At 30.2% G+C, this 18679-nt stretch overlaps 1 long non-coding RNA gene across 2 annotated transcripts in view; it reads left to right on the plus strand.

The window, feature by feature from the left end:
- Positions 1-16909, plus strand: part of LOC107451852 (uncharacterized) — a 224645-nt gene extending 207736 nt beyond the window's left edge. For both annotated transcript variants that reach the window (XR_011636684.1, XR_006225411.2), the window contains exon 8: positions 16748-16909. This is a non-coding gene — a long non-coding RNA (uncharacterized lncRNA). The remainder of the gene's footprint in view (positions 1-16747) is intronic.
- Positions 16910-18679: the final 1770 nt, after the last annotated feature.

Genomic DNA, 18679 nt, shown 5'->3' on the forward strand with positions numbered 1-18679 from the left:
CTTTAAAATGCAGAATATTAGTGAAGCAATATTTGATAATTTATTTTGCTAATATGTTTCTTATTTAGCTAATGTTTTGATTTTTTCACCATGTACAATCTAAATAGCTAATATACTTTTTTAAAAGCCAATAAGAACATTGGTAGAATTCATCTACATAAGTACAATACTATGTCTTTGATGATAAAATACTATGTCTTTGATGATAATATATTATGTCTTTGTGCTAGAAAATTGTGTTCATTGGCGAGCGAGCGCAGCGAGCCATGGTTCACGGCGTGAACCACACAGGATTGCGTAGCAATTCTCGGGGGTTGGCGAGCGTTAGCGAGCAGGGGGCGGAGCCTCCTAGTAAAATTATAAATTTGGTGACGTTGACCACGCGTGCTACCACGTCATGTTCTTCGTTGAATTTATCTGACACAGCGACTATAAAATAATTAAATATTTAAATGTGAGCAATAAACTATTTTTTTGTTCAAATGGAGCTATAGGTTAGAAATTATCACTGATGTTATTGTTAAAATATGTGCAAAACTGAATCACTTATAATAAAATTTAAAACAGTGACTAACACTCAACCCATCAGGAAATTCCACTTCATTTTTCGCTCATCCCTATTTAATGAATGAATTAATATTTGAGAAAACTGTATTAACATCACGTGTCATACGCTGCAAGTTTAAAAAAAACGTATTTGTACTTGAGTGGATGAATAAAAAGTATTTTATTAACTTATGAGAAATTGACCAAGATAATAGGGAGAGTGTGAAATAATAGTAGGAATTGAAAAAATGAAACTCACTTTAACCATATTGGATAATTACTTAATTTTTTGGCTTAAAAAAAATGCCGGGAGAGTGAAATCTTTGCATGCCAGGAATGTGAAATTTTTAAAAAAAATTATACCTGCTGCAAAGTACTAAAGACTTATTTAGGTTTGCGAAAATACTTTCACTGGAATCATTATTACAATTAGCATGTATTAACAAAAAAAAAATCTTTTCACATCTAATAAAAACGTTGCACATGATAGAATCTGTTACATGCCTCAGCTTATAACTTCAAATCTATAATAAAAACGTCAGGTAAAGTATTTTGTCAGTTCATTAGAATGGTGAGAATAAACAGGTTTGCAATAGGCAGGACTAAAAATTCACTCGTTTTATCTTAAAATTATAGAAAAATTTCTTTCGCCAAGAGTGACATGAAAGCCTTGAGATAAACTTTTAAATGTGTTAAAAATATTATTTTACACATTTTTGTTAAGATAGTTTAATATACTTTAAATATCGAAATTTCGGTGTAAAAATGTTTAAATAAATTTAAGAAAATACTTTGGACAGGTCAGGAGAGTGACATTTAAGTAATCTTACATTTTTCTCGGAAATTGTAAATGAATAATTTTATTAATTTTTTGTAAATACAATTTCTTTACCCTTTAAATATTATGAATACATTTATCATAATGCTTTTATCTTTGAATCGAGATACATTTCGATTTCGAGAATTTTTTGTCGTTTCGTTCTGCGTTTCAATTGTTTACATTTTTTTTAAAGTAAAAAGTCTTCATACAGAGGTTTTTTGAAAATCAAAATACAGTTTACGCTCTTTTCTCAATCTTTCATTACATAACAACCCATACATCATAACGACCGACACATATGGTACAGTTTTCGATTCCATGGATGCAATGTTATTTAAGCATTCAGCGTTGAACCGTTGATTTCAAGGGGAGATTCCAGTACTGTGGCAGAATTTTCATGAAGTCTTGACAACTTTCAGGCAGCAGCCCGTGAGGGGAAAAAAACATCACAGAAAGTGACCAATTGGAAACGTATAACTCGTAGCCACCCCCGGGAAAACATCTACGTGTTTTTTATAAATTTTTATTTAGATGTTCAAATTAAAAATTTATTTGGCCCCTTGACGAGCGGTAGATCACGATACGATACAGAAATACCCCCCATTTTATTATATAGACAGAAATTTAGTAGCTTTTTTCCCCTTCATTCACATTAAATTTCACATTAGAGCAGCGATGGCTCAGGGAATAAAGCGTTCGGCTTCCAATGAGGTGAACCGAGGTTCGATCCCGGCGATGGCTGCTCTATACGAATTCCGCATCCGGCTTGCACCGACCACAGTGCTGACGTAAAATATCCTCAGTGGTAGACGGATCATGGGTTAGAGTCTCTTTGCCGACAGGCTAACCGTGGGAGATTCTCGTGATCTTCCTCTCCATGTAACGCGAATGCGGGTTAGTTCCACCAAAGAAAAAGTCCTCCACGAAGGCAAATTTCTCCCAGTACTTGATCCAGGAGTTCCCTTGTCTTCTGGATTGGGTTCAAAATTACAAGGCTACGGAGTTGAACATTAGTAGTCGTAAAGCCAAAAATTGGGTCTACTGTTCAACGACCGTTATAAAATAAAATAAACTTTCACATTAAATGTGAAACACTCTGAAGGAAGAGTGACCATGACCTCGTACATTTTTATCCTGGATATTCGAGTTTACCATTTTGTATTTATGTGCACTCGCTGTATAACGACCTCGCATTAAAACGTCCCTTTCGAAAGAGGTCGTTGTATCAAGCGTCGACTGTATTGCGAAGTATTACAGGTGAATTGTGACCTGGCCATTAACTGTATGAATTTGTCTAATAATTTCAATAAACCCCAATGCTCACGTATCCATAAACTCCGCATAAATGAGGTTATTCGCATTTAAATTTAACGTTGTTGCTTCCATAAAAAAAAAGAGCTTTCAGTGTAGGAGACTTTTATTTTGTCTCTCAGACGCAAGTAGAAGAAGACAAAAAAATGTGAGTTGTCTAGCCATTGAAGGAATGTCCTTGGCGTAATAACGCCCCGCAGTTGATATGAATTCCTTTCTTATGAATTACAATGAATGAATTATAAATCAAGTTCTCTTTGGGACACACTGTCAAAATTGTCCTTCCATTTAGTTGTGGGCGAATATTTATTGAGGCTGCAGTTTAGACATTTTTAAAGCTACGCTATTTTTTTTCTTCATAACTGAAATAAAATGTAGCTTGATATTTACCCAATCTGAGATCTGCAAGTCTCGGGAGCTTAAAAAATTGTAGCTGGCACCCAAATTTTCAGTACAGTTTTGCTTTTTTTTCCTTCCAACATCTGAAAAATTAGACTTTTTTCTTCAAGTTCTGTTTCGTTGTATGAGAATATTTATAAGTAATGCGGTTTAGATATTTTTAAAGATAAGCTACTATTTTTTTTCCTTCGAAAGCTGTAACAAAATGTAGCTTGATATGTACCTAAGCCGGGGTCTTCAAATCCAGGTACCTTAAGAAATTGTAGCTGGCACCCAATTTTTTAGTACAGTTTTTGCTTTCTTTTCCAACGTCTGAAAAATTTGAAATTATTTCCAGGTCCTTCTGTTTTGTTGTGGGCGAATATTTATGGAGGCTGCGTTTTAGATATTTTTTAAAACTAAGCTATTATTTTTTTCCTTCGAAAACTGTAATAATATGTAGTTTGATATGTACCTCAGCTAGGGTCTACAACTGGTCACTGGTGCCTGAAAAATTGTAGCTGGCTCCCTATCTTTTAATACAGTGTTGCTTTTTTTTTTCTCCAACTTCTGGAAAATTAAAATTTTTTTCAGGCAAATTCTGCAACTACTAACGATAATCACGAAAATATTCATAAATTACATAATAATAGCAATTTTAATAACAAAATCTCTCGGAATATTATTGGGACACGTGACCCCCTTTCCTACATTTTGCCTATACCACTTTCTATTCCGTAAAATGCTTGCTCTTATGAATTGGTTCTGGCTTCTGGAAATTGGGAACTCTTGTTGACTCTTGAGCTTAAATAATTTAAAAGTATTTGAATTTCGCTTACATCTGCAAAATATTTTTTAGCGAAATGTTGATTAAAAAGCATCAAATAAATCTTCAAATCTAAAATAATTTAGAACATTTTGTCAGTAATTATTGCTCTTGAAATAAAAATAAAAATTTAAAAATATGTAACTCACGAGTCTAAATATTTCAGCTATCATAAGTTTATGAATATTGAAAAAAAAATTGCATAATTGTTCTAATTAAATATACATTTATTATAAGAAAGTTTAAAAAATTATATTATGATTATTGTAATAATGATGACTAATGTTTTTGATTATAATGTTTAATTCACATCAATCTATGCACAAGTATGAATATAAAGCTAAAAATCAATATTTGAAAAACAAAATTATGCATGTCCATTAACAGGGCAGTTTCAAACTTTATTATTTGTTCCTTTGTTTTTTTAGTAATTGGAAAATTTTGAAGCAAAATCAACAATATCTATTTTCTGTTAGAAAATATACATTTAAAAAATTTTCAAATATTTAAACATAAGATTATCTAATAGAGGTTGTGGTCGAAGTTTCCTGTTTTTCAATTCCTTTTATTAGTTCCACACTTTCCCCATATCTTGTTCAAATTTTCAATCGTTAATAAAATACTTTTTATTCGTCCTCTCAAGTTCAAATACATTTTTTTAAACTTGTAGTGAATGATTTTTTTCGAATATTAATTCATAAATTAAATTTAATTAATTTTAGTTTAATATGGGATAAAAAATTTTAATTATTAAATAAAAAATAACTGAAATATAATTTTTTTTTCTTGACCTAAGAAAGAATTGACTTTAAAAAAATTTTTTTTTTAGTATTTCTTGTTATACTATCAAATAATAGAAAAACTACTGTTATTCTAAAATTGTTAACAACGCATAAAAATAGTGCGCAATAAATAATACACATAATAATACACAAAAAAAACGTAATATCTTATAAAAGATTATCTTTTGGTCTATCATTAAGTGGACAGCACAATAAAAGGACCGCTTTTTCTGTCAATGTATCATTTTTTTTTTCAATTGCCCCAATCAAGGAAGTGAATAAAAAAAAAATGAAATTGTAGGGTCCCGTGACGTTCTTTCAACTATTTTTCTTGTCTATCTTTTTTATGTCACAAAACTGGCCGCAATTTTCTTGATGAAGAAGTGCACAGTCAGAACTATTAGCTTCAATTGTATATAAGCCCAGAGTTATATTTGATATATACCTATCACAAATATATATATGTAATGGGGAAAGTGTGGCTCAATTGATAAAGTTACGTAATGGAACAACCATTAAAAATGCATTTGTTTTTTTAACTTTTTTTAGCCTCTTATTTTCCTTCGTGAATTTGTAGCACAGCAAAGGGTATTTTTAACCTTGTGAAGAAATTGGAGGAAATTAAGTGATGGTTGTACCTTGGGACACATTTCATGCATTAATTTTTAATTTAAATTATTGTCAGATTTTCAATCTAAATAAAATGTTCAAATACACATGATGTATTTTCAAATACTCTCATAATATATTATCTCGTATATTCTCATAATATATTTTTCAAATACACATAACTATTTTATAATATCTTTTTAACGACACAAATGGATTAAGAAAAAAATAATTTGTCAGCCATTTAAATTAGAAATTATACATTTAAAGATAGTTATTAACTTGGAAACGTATAACTCGTAGCCACCCCCGGGAAAACATCTACNCACATAGTCGCTTTGGTGAATGTCAGAAGTATTTGTTATATCCGATTTGATATTAATTTATTCGTTGATATTATTATATTTATTCGTTATTTTTATATCTGCTAAGGATAGATTAGGAGAAACATCAGTGTTTGGAGTACCGGTCAAATGTATACCGGGTAGTGGCACTAGTATATATTTCGGACATTTACCAAAGCGACTATGTGATTGTCGACATTCACGGGTGGAAGTCAACAATCACCTATTTCAGTTATTCACAGTAACATATATATTGTAGATGTTTAAATCAAAGAATTGAAGTTCTCAGTTTGATTTTTTTTTATTAAACTAACGAATGTGGGATTGTTATTAAGGGAGCGAAAATGAACCTTTTGACTATATAATTGTTTCTAGAATTTATTACGACAAGAATGATAGATTCTATAGTGTCACATACTACGCTCGTAAGTCGTATCCTTAGTTTAATAATAAAATATTCTTACTCTAAGGGATGGTGGAAGAATAACGAAAACTTAAATTTTTTATAAATGTTTCTAACCGGGGGCAGGAAATTTCAGTTTTGAAGGTACTATTTAGTTATGACAAAATATTAATTTAAAATAAGCTTGCTGTGAAGTTTCAATGGTCCCATTATCATCCACATATCATTAAGACATAATTTTATAATAGTCGTTGAGCAACCGACCCAGTTTTTCGGGTTTACGACTACTACTACTAATATTCAACTCCGTAGCCTTATAATTTTGAACCCAATCCAGAAGACAAGGGAACTTCTGGCTCAAGTATTGGGAGAAACTTGCCGCCGTGGAGGATTTTTGATGGAACTAATCCTCATTTGCGTTACATGAAGAGGTAAACCACGAAAACCTCACATGGTTAGCCAGATGGCCATGATAGCCAGATACCAATGAATTCGTATCAACCAGTCATCTCTGGGATCCGAACCCGGTTCACCTTAATTGAGGTCGAACTCTTTATCCCCTGAGCCATCGCGGCTCATCATTAAGTCATAATAATCATAAGAATAAGAAAGATAGGCTCCAATTCATTTAGCACTTCATGCCTGTATACTCCATGTTCTTTCTGCACTGAAATGGCATTTGTTCGATTGAAGCCTTAGGGTCAAATTGTTCTTTTTTTGTTGGGGGGAGGAGGAGAATCCATTTATAGAGAGTCAAGTGTCTCAATATCCGAATAGTTTTCATGTGCCATCTTCGAGCTATTGTAATATTCCAATCTATAGCACAAAGACACAAACTCTCAAATTTGGAAAAAATGTAACAATATGATTCAAAACGCAGCATTTTACTAGACGAAATTTACTGTCAGTGGAAATTCCTTGCCTTTTATTAACAAATTAGAAACTTTATTGAAAATTACTTCAAACTAATGAAATTTATTTGGTGATGGTACTTAGAAAGGAATTGTTCTAGAAATGAGAAAATTAAATGATTAAACTAAAAATGCATGCATCCAAATCTTATGTTAGAAAACAATTTCACTGCTTTCAAATTCATAATACGTAAATTAAAATAAGCGATTAAAATATTGCAATAACACTTTCAACTGAATTAAACTAGTAGAATATAACATTTGCTGTATTTGAAAAGATTGCAAAAGATTGATTCTTTTGTTGCAAAAGAAACTAAAATTATTAAAAATCATGCTTATGGTGCACCTTAAAATAGGTTCCATGGTACAGCATAAGTTACTGTCCCAATGTGTAGACACCACATAATTTAAACGGAATTCAAATCAGTCAAAAAAGAGGCATGTTTATTCAAAGAAAGTACGTATTTGAGTCGTACTTAAAATGTCGTCTGTGTACTAATTAATTAGAAAATTTGAGGTCACCCCCTCAAGTCATTAAAATTGAGTCCTAAAACGTGAAGATCCTATCGTTAGGTCAAAAGTTATTTAAATTGTTTCGATTATTTTAGTTTACTTATTTATTTATTTCTGCATTGTGCATGATTTTACTCATTTTATTATTTGAATCGATTTAAAAATTATTATTGCTTTGTTTTTCATTTTAATATGAAAATTCATTAATTTATTCCAAAAAAAAAAACGCCAGATTATTTTTGTTTCTGACGTTTGCTTTCAAATTACTAAAATACCGGATGGATACTTGTTGATAATATGAAATGCAGATAAAAATGATTTTATTCATATTCATTAAAAACTTGCAGAAAATTCTAATTTCTGATTTTACCTCCACCATGCAATCGCCTTGAAACACTAAAAACCTAACTATATATTTTCCCTCTTACTTAAAATAGTAATTTATAAAAATAAACCATGGTGAAAAGTATCTAAAAGTCAACAGTCAAAGTTACATTTTAGATAAAGATTTGTTACAATACAGTAAACATTAAATTTTTATCGAACGTCCGTTTACTTCAGTTTAGTATTTATAAGAAATGTCGTGCAGACATTTTCATGTGTTCCTAATGAATGAAACAAATTAAAAATATTCTCTCAGGTTTCTTTGCGGCGGCATGCTATGCCACGAAAAATGATCAAAATAAAGCGAAAAAGCGTGATGAAAAAACATTAATCACACCCTTAGTCGGAATGGAATAAAAAAAAACAGTCTTAATATTGGAATAATTTGTTTTGTTTCTTTTATATGGAGGGGGGCCCTCCCATCCTGTTGTGAAATGATATTTATTACCATAGCATGAGTGAATGATTAGCTTGAATGAAAACCTCCCAACAAAATATCAAAACTTCACTCACAGTCACGCAAAGCTCAATAGCAATCAATCGAATAATTATGTGGGGAAAAAATCAAACTTAATATAATTTCGCAAAAAAATAGCGAAACATTCGAAATGTGTTTAATTACTTCTCATTATTGAATCAATTCTCTGGCAATCACTTATTATAATTATAGTCAGTTCTAGCACATCATTTCTCAAAATTTTAATCAGTTCTGGCACTTCATTTCTCATAATTTTAATCAGTTCTCACACATAATTTTTCGAGCCTATAAAACATTAGGTTCATTACCATACATAAAATCTCTCTCCCTTAGTGAATGAATGCTTTGTATGTTCTATATCAAAACTTAATCACATATCATCAGTTTTAATTAGTTCTCAGGTAACTACTTAAAATTTAATCAGTTCTCATATCACTTTTCATAATTTCATAAGTTGACAATTACTCTCTCTATTATTGCATGAACACTTTATATATCAAAGCTCCATCATTTCTCATAATTTTAATCAATTCTCAGATAAACACTTCTCATAATTATAATAAGTTGTCAGGCCTATAAATGTTAAGCTGATCATCATTTATTAAATCTATGTTGGCAAATATATTCTCCATTAATGCATCAACACTTTATATATCATAGCTCATAATTTTGATAAGCTCTCGCACATCGTTTATCATAATTTTAATCAGTTCTGAAGCTTATGTAACATTCAGCCTATCAATATACATTAAATCTACATCGGCAAATAATCTCTTTATTAGTTCATGAACGCTCAATACACAAAAGCTTCACCACTTTTTTATAATATTAATCAGTTCTCAGGAAATTACTTTTCAGGAAATCTCTTCTCATAAATTTTAAAACTTATCAAGTAATCACTTCTAATTTTAATGAGTTCTCAGGCTTATAAAACATTAAGTTCATCATACATTAAATATCAGTTTTAAAATTTCTATTAAAAAAGGTTTAAATAATCTGCTTATAAGCCCTTATTGTATATTTTCGCACCTTGATAGTATTTTTTTTATTAGCTGTCCAATCATAAATCATCTAATCACTTATCAGTCATTTTTGTTAGATTAACAATCGTAACCGTATTCTCATCTATTTTTTGCCTTTCAATTAGCAGACTTGCTATCAATTAGTAGTTGTCCTCTTAATGTTATTTTTTAAGCTAACCAATTATTCGGATGGCCACAGAACTATGAGAAATTGATCAATCTGGAAAAAAGCAGGGAAATTAATTATAATATCCAAAATTTCAGAGAAAATAAGTTAACTTGAGTTTCAGGTACCAAAATGTTTAAGATTCACGGAAGATTCTCAAGATTCTCAATCAAGGAAAAGATTCTCATTCACGGAAGAAAAAAAAACGACTAATAATATGCTAGTTCATGAATTCTATTTTTATCTACTACAGTAACAAAAAATTACGCTTCAAAGAAATTATCAGTTAATGTACGGCTTTTTAACAACTAATTAGCGATTTTTAACTCTCTCACTAACATATGAACACATTATGTTTAAAAAGGCCTATTCGTTTTAAATCATACAATCACACTACATCGAGATTATTTTTCAATATTATATAGCTTAGACAGGTGAAATATTTGCTATATGAATTTTCGCTTTTATAAGATTTTTCAACCAAAATATTCAGATATTAATGTTTGTTTGCAGTTTAGGTTAACAACATTCTTTCCTTGCATAGCGATGAAATTTAATTTCTTAGTTAAAAAGCAATGGATTTCCTTATTGAACTACAAGTGTTTTATGTTGATAAATTATGGTGTAAGTGCTAGACTTAGATATTTTAATTTTCCGTCATAAATTGCACTATAGTAACTACCTGGAAATTAGCTGTAAATAATAAACTACAGTAATAGGAAATACTTAAATTGCCGGAAGCTTTGTGTGGTTATTATAGGTACAAAACATATTCTAAAATATTAAAACGATTTCCTAACATGTAATGAATTAACTTTAGTTTCATATGGAGAAAAAGTTGTAATTATTTAATAAAAAGTTACTAAAATAAAATTTTTCTTTATTGACTTAAGTAGGAATTGACTTTGATTTTTTTTTATACATTACTTGTTTTATTACAACTAGCTCATTGTTAACCTATTAATTCAAAATTAATTTAAACTATTCCTCATTAAATTGCATGTGCATACGATTATTTTAAATAACTACATATTAACGATTAATTTAAATAATTACATATAACTACACATTGATAACAACGTTACTTATTGGTTTAAAAAAAATATAGTTCCAGTATAATGTCATTTTCTAGACAAATAATGATTAAAAAATAATGTTGCGCTTACTTTAAATTCAGATTTGTTTTTTGGCGATGAAGATAATAATTTGGCGGTCCATGCTCGGATGCTTTCAGAGGAAATGTCAATCTTTGGCGTGTGAAAAGCTTACTTTCGACAACATGACGACGAACTTCAGACATTAGATAATTTATAAATGATGGATCTATTTTTGAAAAGTCATTCTATCAATAATCAAGCAGTCATATTTGGCATGCTTGGAAAACTTCACCTTAACCTGTCTCTTTGATATCTTCATCGTTTCACCCTGAATCTATCATGTCTGTTTATTTGATTTCCTTACGACAGGAGGTGGTTTTGGAACCTCAAATCCTTTGCTTTTTTGTTTATCAGTAAATTCACGAGAAATTTATTTGTTTTCTATTGGTGAATAATTAATCTCTTAATTTTATAAACGTCCTTGAACAACCGACCGAAATTTGAGTTTACAGCTACCAATGTACCTTGTAATTTTGAACCCAATCCAGACGACAAGGGAACTCCTGGATCAAGTATTGAGAGAAATTTGCTTTCGTGGAGGACTCTTAGATGGAGCTAACCCGCATTTCGTTACGTGGAGATTTCGTTACGAACTCTAACTCATGAACCGTCTACAACTGCGGTCGGTGCAAGCCGAATGTGGAATTCGTATCGACCAGCCACAGCGGGGATTCGAACCCGATGCAGCTCATTGGGAGGCGAACACCCTATCTCCTGAGTCATCATGGCTCTGATCTGTTTATTTAAGAGTTATATTACCTGTTATCTGTTTATTAGATTGCAATGTAAAGTAGATATAAGTTCGCGCTCACTTATGGAAGCTTCCAAAACCAGAAATACAGGGGATTTAGAGTTCGTCCTAAAATTAAAACACACGAGATTTTTTTGACCCATAATCACCTTGAAACCAGAAGCATACGGGGTGTTTCGAGAGCAAACAATTCCGAAACCAAAAATACACGGAATTTCTTTTAACCAAATCATCCCAAAATCTGAACCGCACTGAATTTTTCTGAATATATTTTGCTAATTTTTTTAAAAATATTTTAAAATATGTTTTGTACCTATTACAACCACACAAAGCTTGTCGCCATTTATTATTCACAGCTTATTTTCAAATAATTTTTACGACGCAATTTATGATGGAAATTAAAATATCTAAGCCTAGCTTTTGCTCTTTTACTTTTATCGAAATAAAACACTGGTAGTGAAATATGGTAGTCCAATGCTTATTTAATTAAGAAGATAATTTAGTTTGTAGAATTGAGTTAGTAATTAGTTTGTAGTTTAGTTAGTCAGCTAGTAGTTTAGTTAGTCATTGCTATGCTAGGAAACAATGTTATTAACCCGAACTACAACCAAACATTAATATATCTCATAAAAGCGAAAATTCATACGGCGAATATTTCACCTGCTCTTACATAAAAGCGATTCAATATAGAAAAATATTCTCGATGGAGCGTGATTGTATGATTAAAAACGAATTTGCTTTTTTAAACATGTGTTAGAGACTTAGAAATCTAATTGTTTGTTAAAAAGCCGTTCATTAACTGATAATATATTTGAAGTGTAATTTATTGTTACTGTAGTTGTTTAAAATATCAAGATGTTGTAATTCCTGCGATTCCTTATTCTAGATGGCCTTAAAAAAATTTTAGTGCCTTACTAATGTAGCTCTCTTTCGATTCGGACTTTTTTTTTTCAATCTTGATGGCTAAGGAAAGGTAACCTCAAATATGATAATTAGAGCAGGCAATATTTTAAATTACAAAATCAGGCAAACGAACGTACTTTCTCTGAATAAACATACCTTTGTTTCCGACGGATTCGGATTTCTGACTCTCAAAATATAAGGGGTGGCTGCAATCTGGGAAATATGGTTCCTATAGTTTTGTCAGGAAAGCGGTCTAAAGTTTCGACTTCTTAATGCTAATTTTAATTATTGCGTATTTCCCCATTTCTCGAGAACATTTTAAGCGAATTGAAAAACTTCTGCTCACAATCATAAAATTTGTTTCTCCAAGGATACTCCCTTACAAAAAGTAACTTTTAGCAAATAATTAATTTTTATTATTTTATTCAATAATAATTGAAAAATTTTTGAATTGCAAGGAATAAAAAATTTTACATCATTTTTAAGAGTGTAACTTTGTATTGCAAGATAAAATTTTTGAACGAAATTGGTCGAATAGTTTTTTAAGAATTGAATTTTAAATAAAAAAAATTTTTTTTGTCGAATTCGATTTATCAGGAATTATTTGACGGATTTCACTCAAATTTCTTATTTTCTGATTTTAATTTGCATTCTTTAAAATGTTGTTAAAAATTCCTTACGATTTAAATTTTTTCGACTATTATTAATAAAATAATTAAAAATAATAAATATTTAATAAAAGTTATAGCATGCTTGAAGTTGTTTTCAGATAAATAAATTTTACAATTGTGTGTAAAATTATTTTCAATTCGCTTTTAAAGTTCTCGAGATAGAGTGAATTAAATTTACATTAATGGGTTCAAACTTTCGACCTCCTGAACAAACTATTGGGACCGTATTTCCCAGATTACGGCTACCCCTTATATTTTAAGGGTCAAAAATCCAAATCTATCGAAAAAAATATGCCTATTCAGAGAAAATACGTTTTTGGATCAAGTATTGGATAACTCCTGGATCAAGTATTGGAAGAAATTTGCCTTCTTGGAGGACTTTCTAATGGAACTAACCCGCATTTGCGTTACATGGAGAGGATGACCACGAGAACCTCCCGCGGCTAACCTGACGGCAAGGGGACTCTATCCCATGACCTGTCTACCACTGAGGATATTTCACATCACTGTGGCTGGTGCAAGCCGGATGCAGAATTCGTATCGACCAGCCATCGCCGGGATCGAACCCGGTTTACCTCATTGGAAAGCGAGCGCTCTATCCCCTAATGAAGTTTATGATAGTATAATAAAGTTTATAAATCTTATACCATAATAATAATAATTGAAGTTTATACCATTATGACAATAGCAAAAAGGAAAAGAAAAAAAGGTTAATTTTAATTTCCGCGTCATTGTGAATATTATTTATTTTTTACGGAAAGTATTAAAAGTGTTAACCGCACACCCTCTATAAAGTAACCTTCAATTGTTAAATATGGGTAAGTAGGTTTCTCAGACGATCCACTATCCTATATTTCCGCCCCCCTTCATATCTGAGTCAAGGTTATATAACGTGGGAAACACTTTCTCCAACATTATATATTTTTTTATGTATTTCAATCTTATGTAGAAAAAAAGAAAAGTGAAAGGGGCATTTTTTTTTCTTGCACTGTACTGGAACGTGTGAAACAAGTTTTTTTTTCTCTCCCCCTAACTTTTTGCAGTTACTATTTCTTGCTATTTTCGAGGGGGGGGGAGTAGCTAAAGTTGGGGACTCTGGTATGATCCAGGAAGCAAAGAGGGTACACATTTCATAAAAAAGGGGGGGTTGCTATTTTTAGAAGCATAGACGTAGCGATAATCGGAACTTTTTTTCTACTTCTCTATACCACCTTCCCTTTCTGCTTTCTTAAAGAATATTTCTTTTATTTTCTTAAGGGGCCTGAATTTTCCCCTTAACCTAGTCTGTTGCCCTAATTTTAACTCAATTCCGTGTTTACGTTTTCTCTTTTGTAATGAAAGGGTTTCCTCGGTGAGAATGTCGCGCTGTAGCTATCCTTTTATTTCAACAATGCCGGTCAAAACTATTTCCTTTAAGCAACATTGCAGACCTAATAAACTAAAATTCTTTTTGTCGTGCTATTTTATATTATATTTTATAACAGTCGTTAAACAGCCGATTCAATTTAGTGTTTACGACTACCAATGTTCAACTCCGTAGCCTTGTAATTTTGAACCCAATCCAGACGACAAGGTAACTCCTGGATCAAGTACTGGGAGAAATTTGCCTCCGTGGAATACTTTTTTTATTTAACTTAACCGGATTTGCGTTGCATGGAGAGGAAAAACACGAAAATACGCCCCGATTAGCAAGGCGGCAAGGAGATTCTAACTTATGATCCGTCAACCACTGAAGATATTTTACGTCAGCATTGTGGTCGGTACGAGCCGGTTGCGTAATTCGTATCAACCAGATATTGCTGGGATTCGAACCCGGTTCACCTCATTAGGAGGTGAGCGCTCTATCCCCTAAGCCACCACAGCTCTTTTTATCGTATTTCCCAATTCAAAATTCTTGATGGTTTATTTTGGTTTCAGTGTGATTCATGATGATCTTACATCATTTGATGGTCACCATCATCCAACATTTTGTAATCTGTGCTCATGGTTTTTGATATGCCAATAAACTTCCATCATTCCATAATGGAAAATGTTACTTTAATACTATGATGGTTAACCATCAAGAGAAGTTTGATTCTCCTGAGCCAACAATTCTTGATGGTTCATGATGGTTCGAACTAGACGTTTCCATAATGGTTTAATTGGAATTCGTGTTGTTTCTCAGGAATATACCATCAAAGCAATTTGGCTTTTATTTAACTTTAATGAGGCTTAATATTAATTTAAAATTTCAGAAATAAAGATGTTATTTCGAATTTAAAATTGTTCAAATTATTATATTATTTCAAACTAATCACTGAGTAAATAATTTTTTTTTTTTATTCAAGTAAATAATTTTTTTTTTTATTCAACAATCTCAAATTTGTGAAGACAAATTATTTAAATTAAAAAGAAAAAATATATAATTAAAAAGTCTTAATAAACATAAAACTAAACGGGTACAGTTAACACTGTGTATAATTAGTGGGTAAACTGTGTTTAATAAACAGTTACTATATTTATGTATAATTAGTGGGTAAAATGTGTTTATTAAGCAGTTACTATATTTATGTATAATTAGTGGGTAAAATGTGTTTAATAAACAGAAAACTACTTGGCATACGGCTCATGAAAAGTTATAAGCTTTACAGTTTCGTGTTAATTTATTTATAAATGTAGTCTATTATTTACTTCTATATTTTGATTATCATATAATAGTTTATTTCATTATTTCGCCGGGTAAAAAAAATTAAATATCAATGATATAAGATCAGACTTTTAAAAAAGAATGACTGCCAAGAGAATGTATTTATAAATTATACTGTATAAAAAGTATTTTTGACTTAAATCTAAGATTTGAGGAAAAAATCGAGTGCTTTAGATCAAAGAATTTTATTTTTTAAACATCCATCAGGTCAGCTGATTTTCAGGTCAGCTGTGCTTAAAGATATATAAGGTTTCACAATAAATGTAACAACCTTTTCTTAAAAAGACATTATATATATTTCTGCATATTATATTCGCCTAACAAAAATCAATTCCGACTCCTCTGACACTATGCATTTATTTAATACAATAGCAAAAGGTTAATGCAATACAAGTAATGACCCGAAAAATTTTTTTACACTATCGGTCAAGAAGCTTCAGTTCACGCAATCTATACATAAGTGAACTGTAGTTATTACAAAACAACATTTTATTCTTAGCTATTGTTATTAAAAGTAACATTTATTTATATGTTTTACATCTTCAGAAAACGTTTCTTCATAGGTTTCCGATTAGCAAATGATATTTATATTTAATTCGGTTCTATTAAACAACGATGCACTAAATATTCACTTTTCGAAAGAATTTTCTATTCGATATATCTCTTGTACAAGTAAATTGTTCGTTTTTTTTATAGATTCATAAATCTATTTTATTTAATAATAGACAACAAAAAAATGTCCTCCGTGTGAAGTTAAACTATACTTTAGTTTGTCAAATTAATGAATTTGCATTCTTCAACATGCTTTGTTTTTTTAGAAAGAATTATTTCCCCAAAATTCTCCAATATTGTTTTAATGAGTGATTTTCCTTTTCTTCTTTTTTTTTTCCTACTCTATCTCTCATTTTACACTAAATGACTATTGTAAAAGATTTCGTCTATACTTTTTAATAAACAACAGTAAATAATTGAAACAAATAATCAAAATAAAAATGAATGTATTTATTTAAAGTGTTCTTAATATATTTGTTAAAGTATATATTTAAATGTATTAGCTTTTAAAAAATATCCTTATTTCTTTTTTAGACAATGAAGAATTATGAAAAACCATGGAGGAAAAGCTGTTCTTGAAAAGATGATCTAGAAAAAATTGTGGAAAAAATAATAAGACTAAACTGTTTAAACTGACTAAACTTAGCAAACTTTATTTAAAAACAGGAAAAATAAATTGTTTCTTTGATTCGTAAAGTTTTTTTTTCTCGTTAATTCATTAATACTATAACTGCTGCATCAAACATTGAACTAAAGCTAAATGAATAAAATTATTCCAATTCTATCATCTCAGGAATTTGAATTATGGGTTTTTATTATTGTTGTTTGCGTGTTTTTGCTTAACTAAGGCAACTGAAATTCAAAAAATAATTAAAAAAACGGTGAAATATATTTTAAATATTATTTTATAAAATCTTATGAAACTACATTAATTTTAATAATTGTTCCGTACTCTGAAGTTCATATTACAGCTACGATCCTTATTTGCCCTTTGTTCACGAAGCAAAAGTAATTTTAAAGATTATTCAGTACTACATTGTATTTAAATTTCTGAAAATTAAAGTTGTTTTATATTTTCTTATACTACTCCTGCTATACCTTCCCCTCCATTTTGTCTTAGGCTATAAGTGAAGCCTATACGAATAATATTACAATTTTTATTATAAATGGTCAATACTTGGTAGTAATAAGACTTAACGGCAGTATCAATTAATACTGATTTAATGAAAGTTTTTAAAGATCTATCAGTACTACAAAGTTTATTTTTATGGTACAACTACATTACTGAAAATAAAATCGGTAGTTTTACACTTCCTTATGCTATTACTTAATTCACGCCACCTTGTTTCTAGTGTTACAGGCGTTATGTGACGCTTTAAGAGAAGTTGTAAAATATTTTATTTTAAACAATCTGCATGTTTCGATTTTGGATATTGCGTACGGATTCAGCAAGGTTTAATGTTATACGTTATTTTTTGAAACTATCGCCTTCAATTATACTAATTGTCCAAAAAAAATTTTTGCAGACTACCTGCAGAAGACGAGGAAAAAAAAAAAAAAAATTATTATTTTTTTTTTCTAAAGGAAAAACGGAAAGTTGTTCAGGTGTCCTTTCTAAAACGTCCTCCCCTCTTTTTTGCCCCTCTTCCCCAAAAGTTAGAGAAAGTGCATAGAATGGGGGGAAGAGTGGGGAGGCAGCGGGGCGAAGGGTTTTCCCGAATCTTTTTAAGTTACGTCATTTTGTAAGTTTCTTTGGGAATATGGTGGTTAGGGTTTGAACAAGTCCCGTTAGCCCAAGTCCCATCCCTGTAACAGGTACGCATTTTACTAAGTTTTATTTATGACTATTAAATTTGAATTCTCACTTTACCATCAAACTTGTAATATTATAATGCCAAGATTTTGTTGACTTATTATTTGTATACGCTATACTAGTTATATTTATTGCTTATATTATTATGTTCTTTATGTATTTATTTCATATGGGAGGAAAATATATAAAGTTATTATTTTTCTTATGTACTAAAATAAATATTTGCAAAATAAATGAGGAGAAATGTGTTAAAATATGTAAGGAGTATTAATAAAATATCTAGGAAATTTTGTCAATGAATTTTTTTAATAATCAATACATTATATTCTTATTTTTAATTGATAATATAGACTCGTTGTTGGCGTATGCCATTTTTAAAATTTTACTTTCAAGAAAAATCATAATAAAATTCATGGGATTTTAAATTTGAAAGAAAAAAATAATATTTTTTTAGATGATAGTTCTTTTTAATTATTATTCTCTGGCCAATTAACAATTATATTTCAATATCTTATTATGTGAACTTTTAATAATAATATTTTAATAATTTTTTAGTTTTTTTTATTGGATGTTCAATTTGTAATTTAATTTTAATCTTTTACTTGCTTAAGTGTCAAGTATTGTTCATGTGTTATGGATCAGTTAAAATTCAC

Source organism: Parasteatoda tepidariorum, chromosome 4, assembly GCF_043381705.1.
Source record: "Parasteatoda tepidariorum isolate YZ-2023 chromosome 4, CAS_Ptep_4.0, whole genome shotgun sequence".
Lineage (NCBI taxonomy): Eukaryota > Metazoa > Arthropoda > Arachnida > Araneae > Theridiidae > Parasteatoda > Parasteatoda tepidariorum.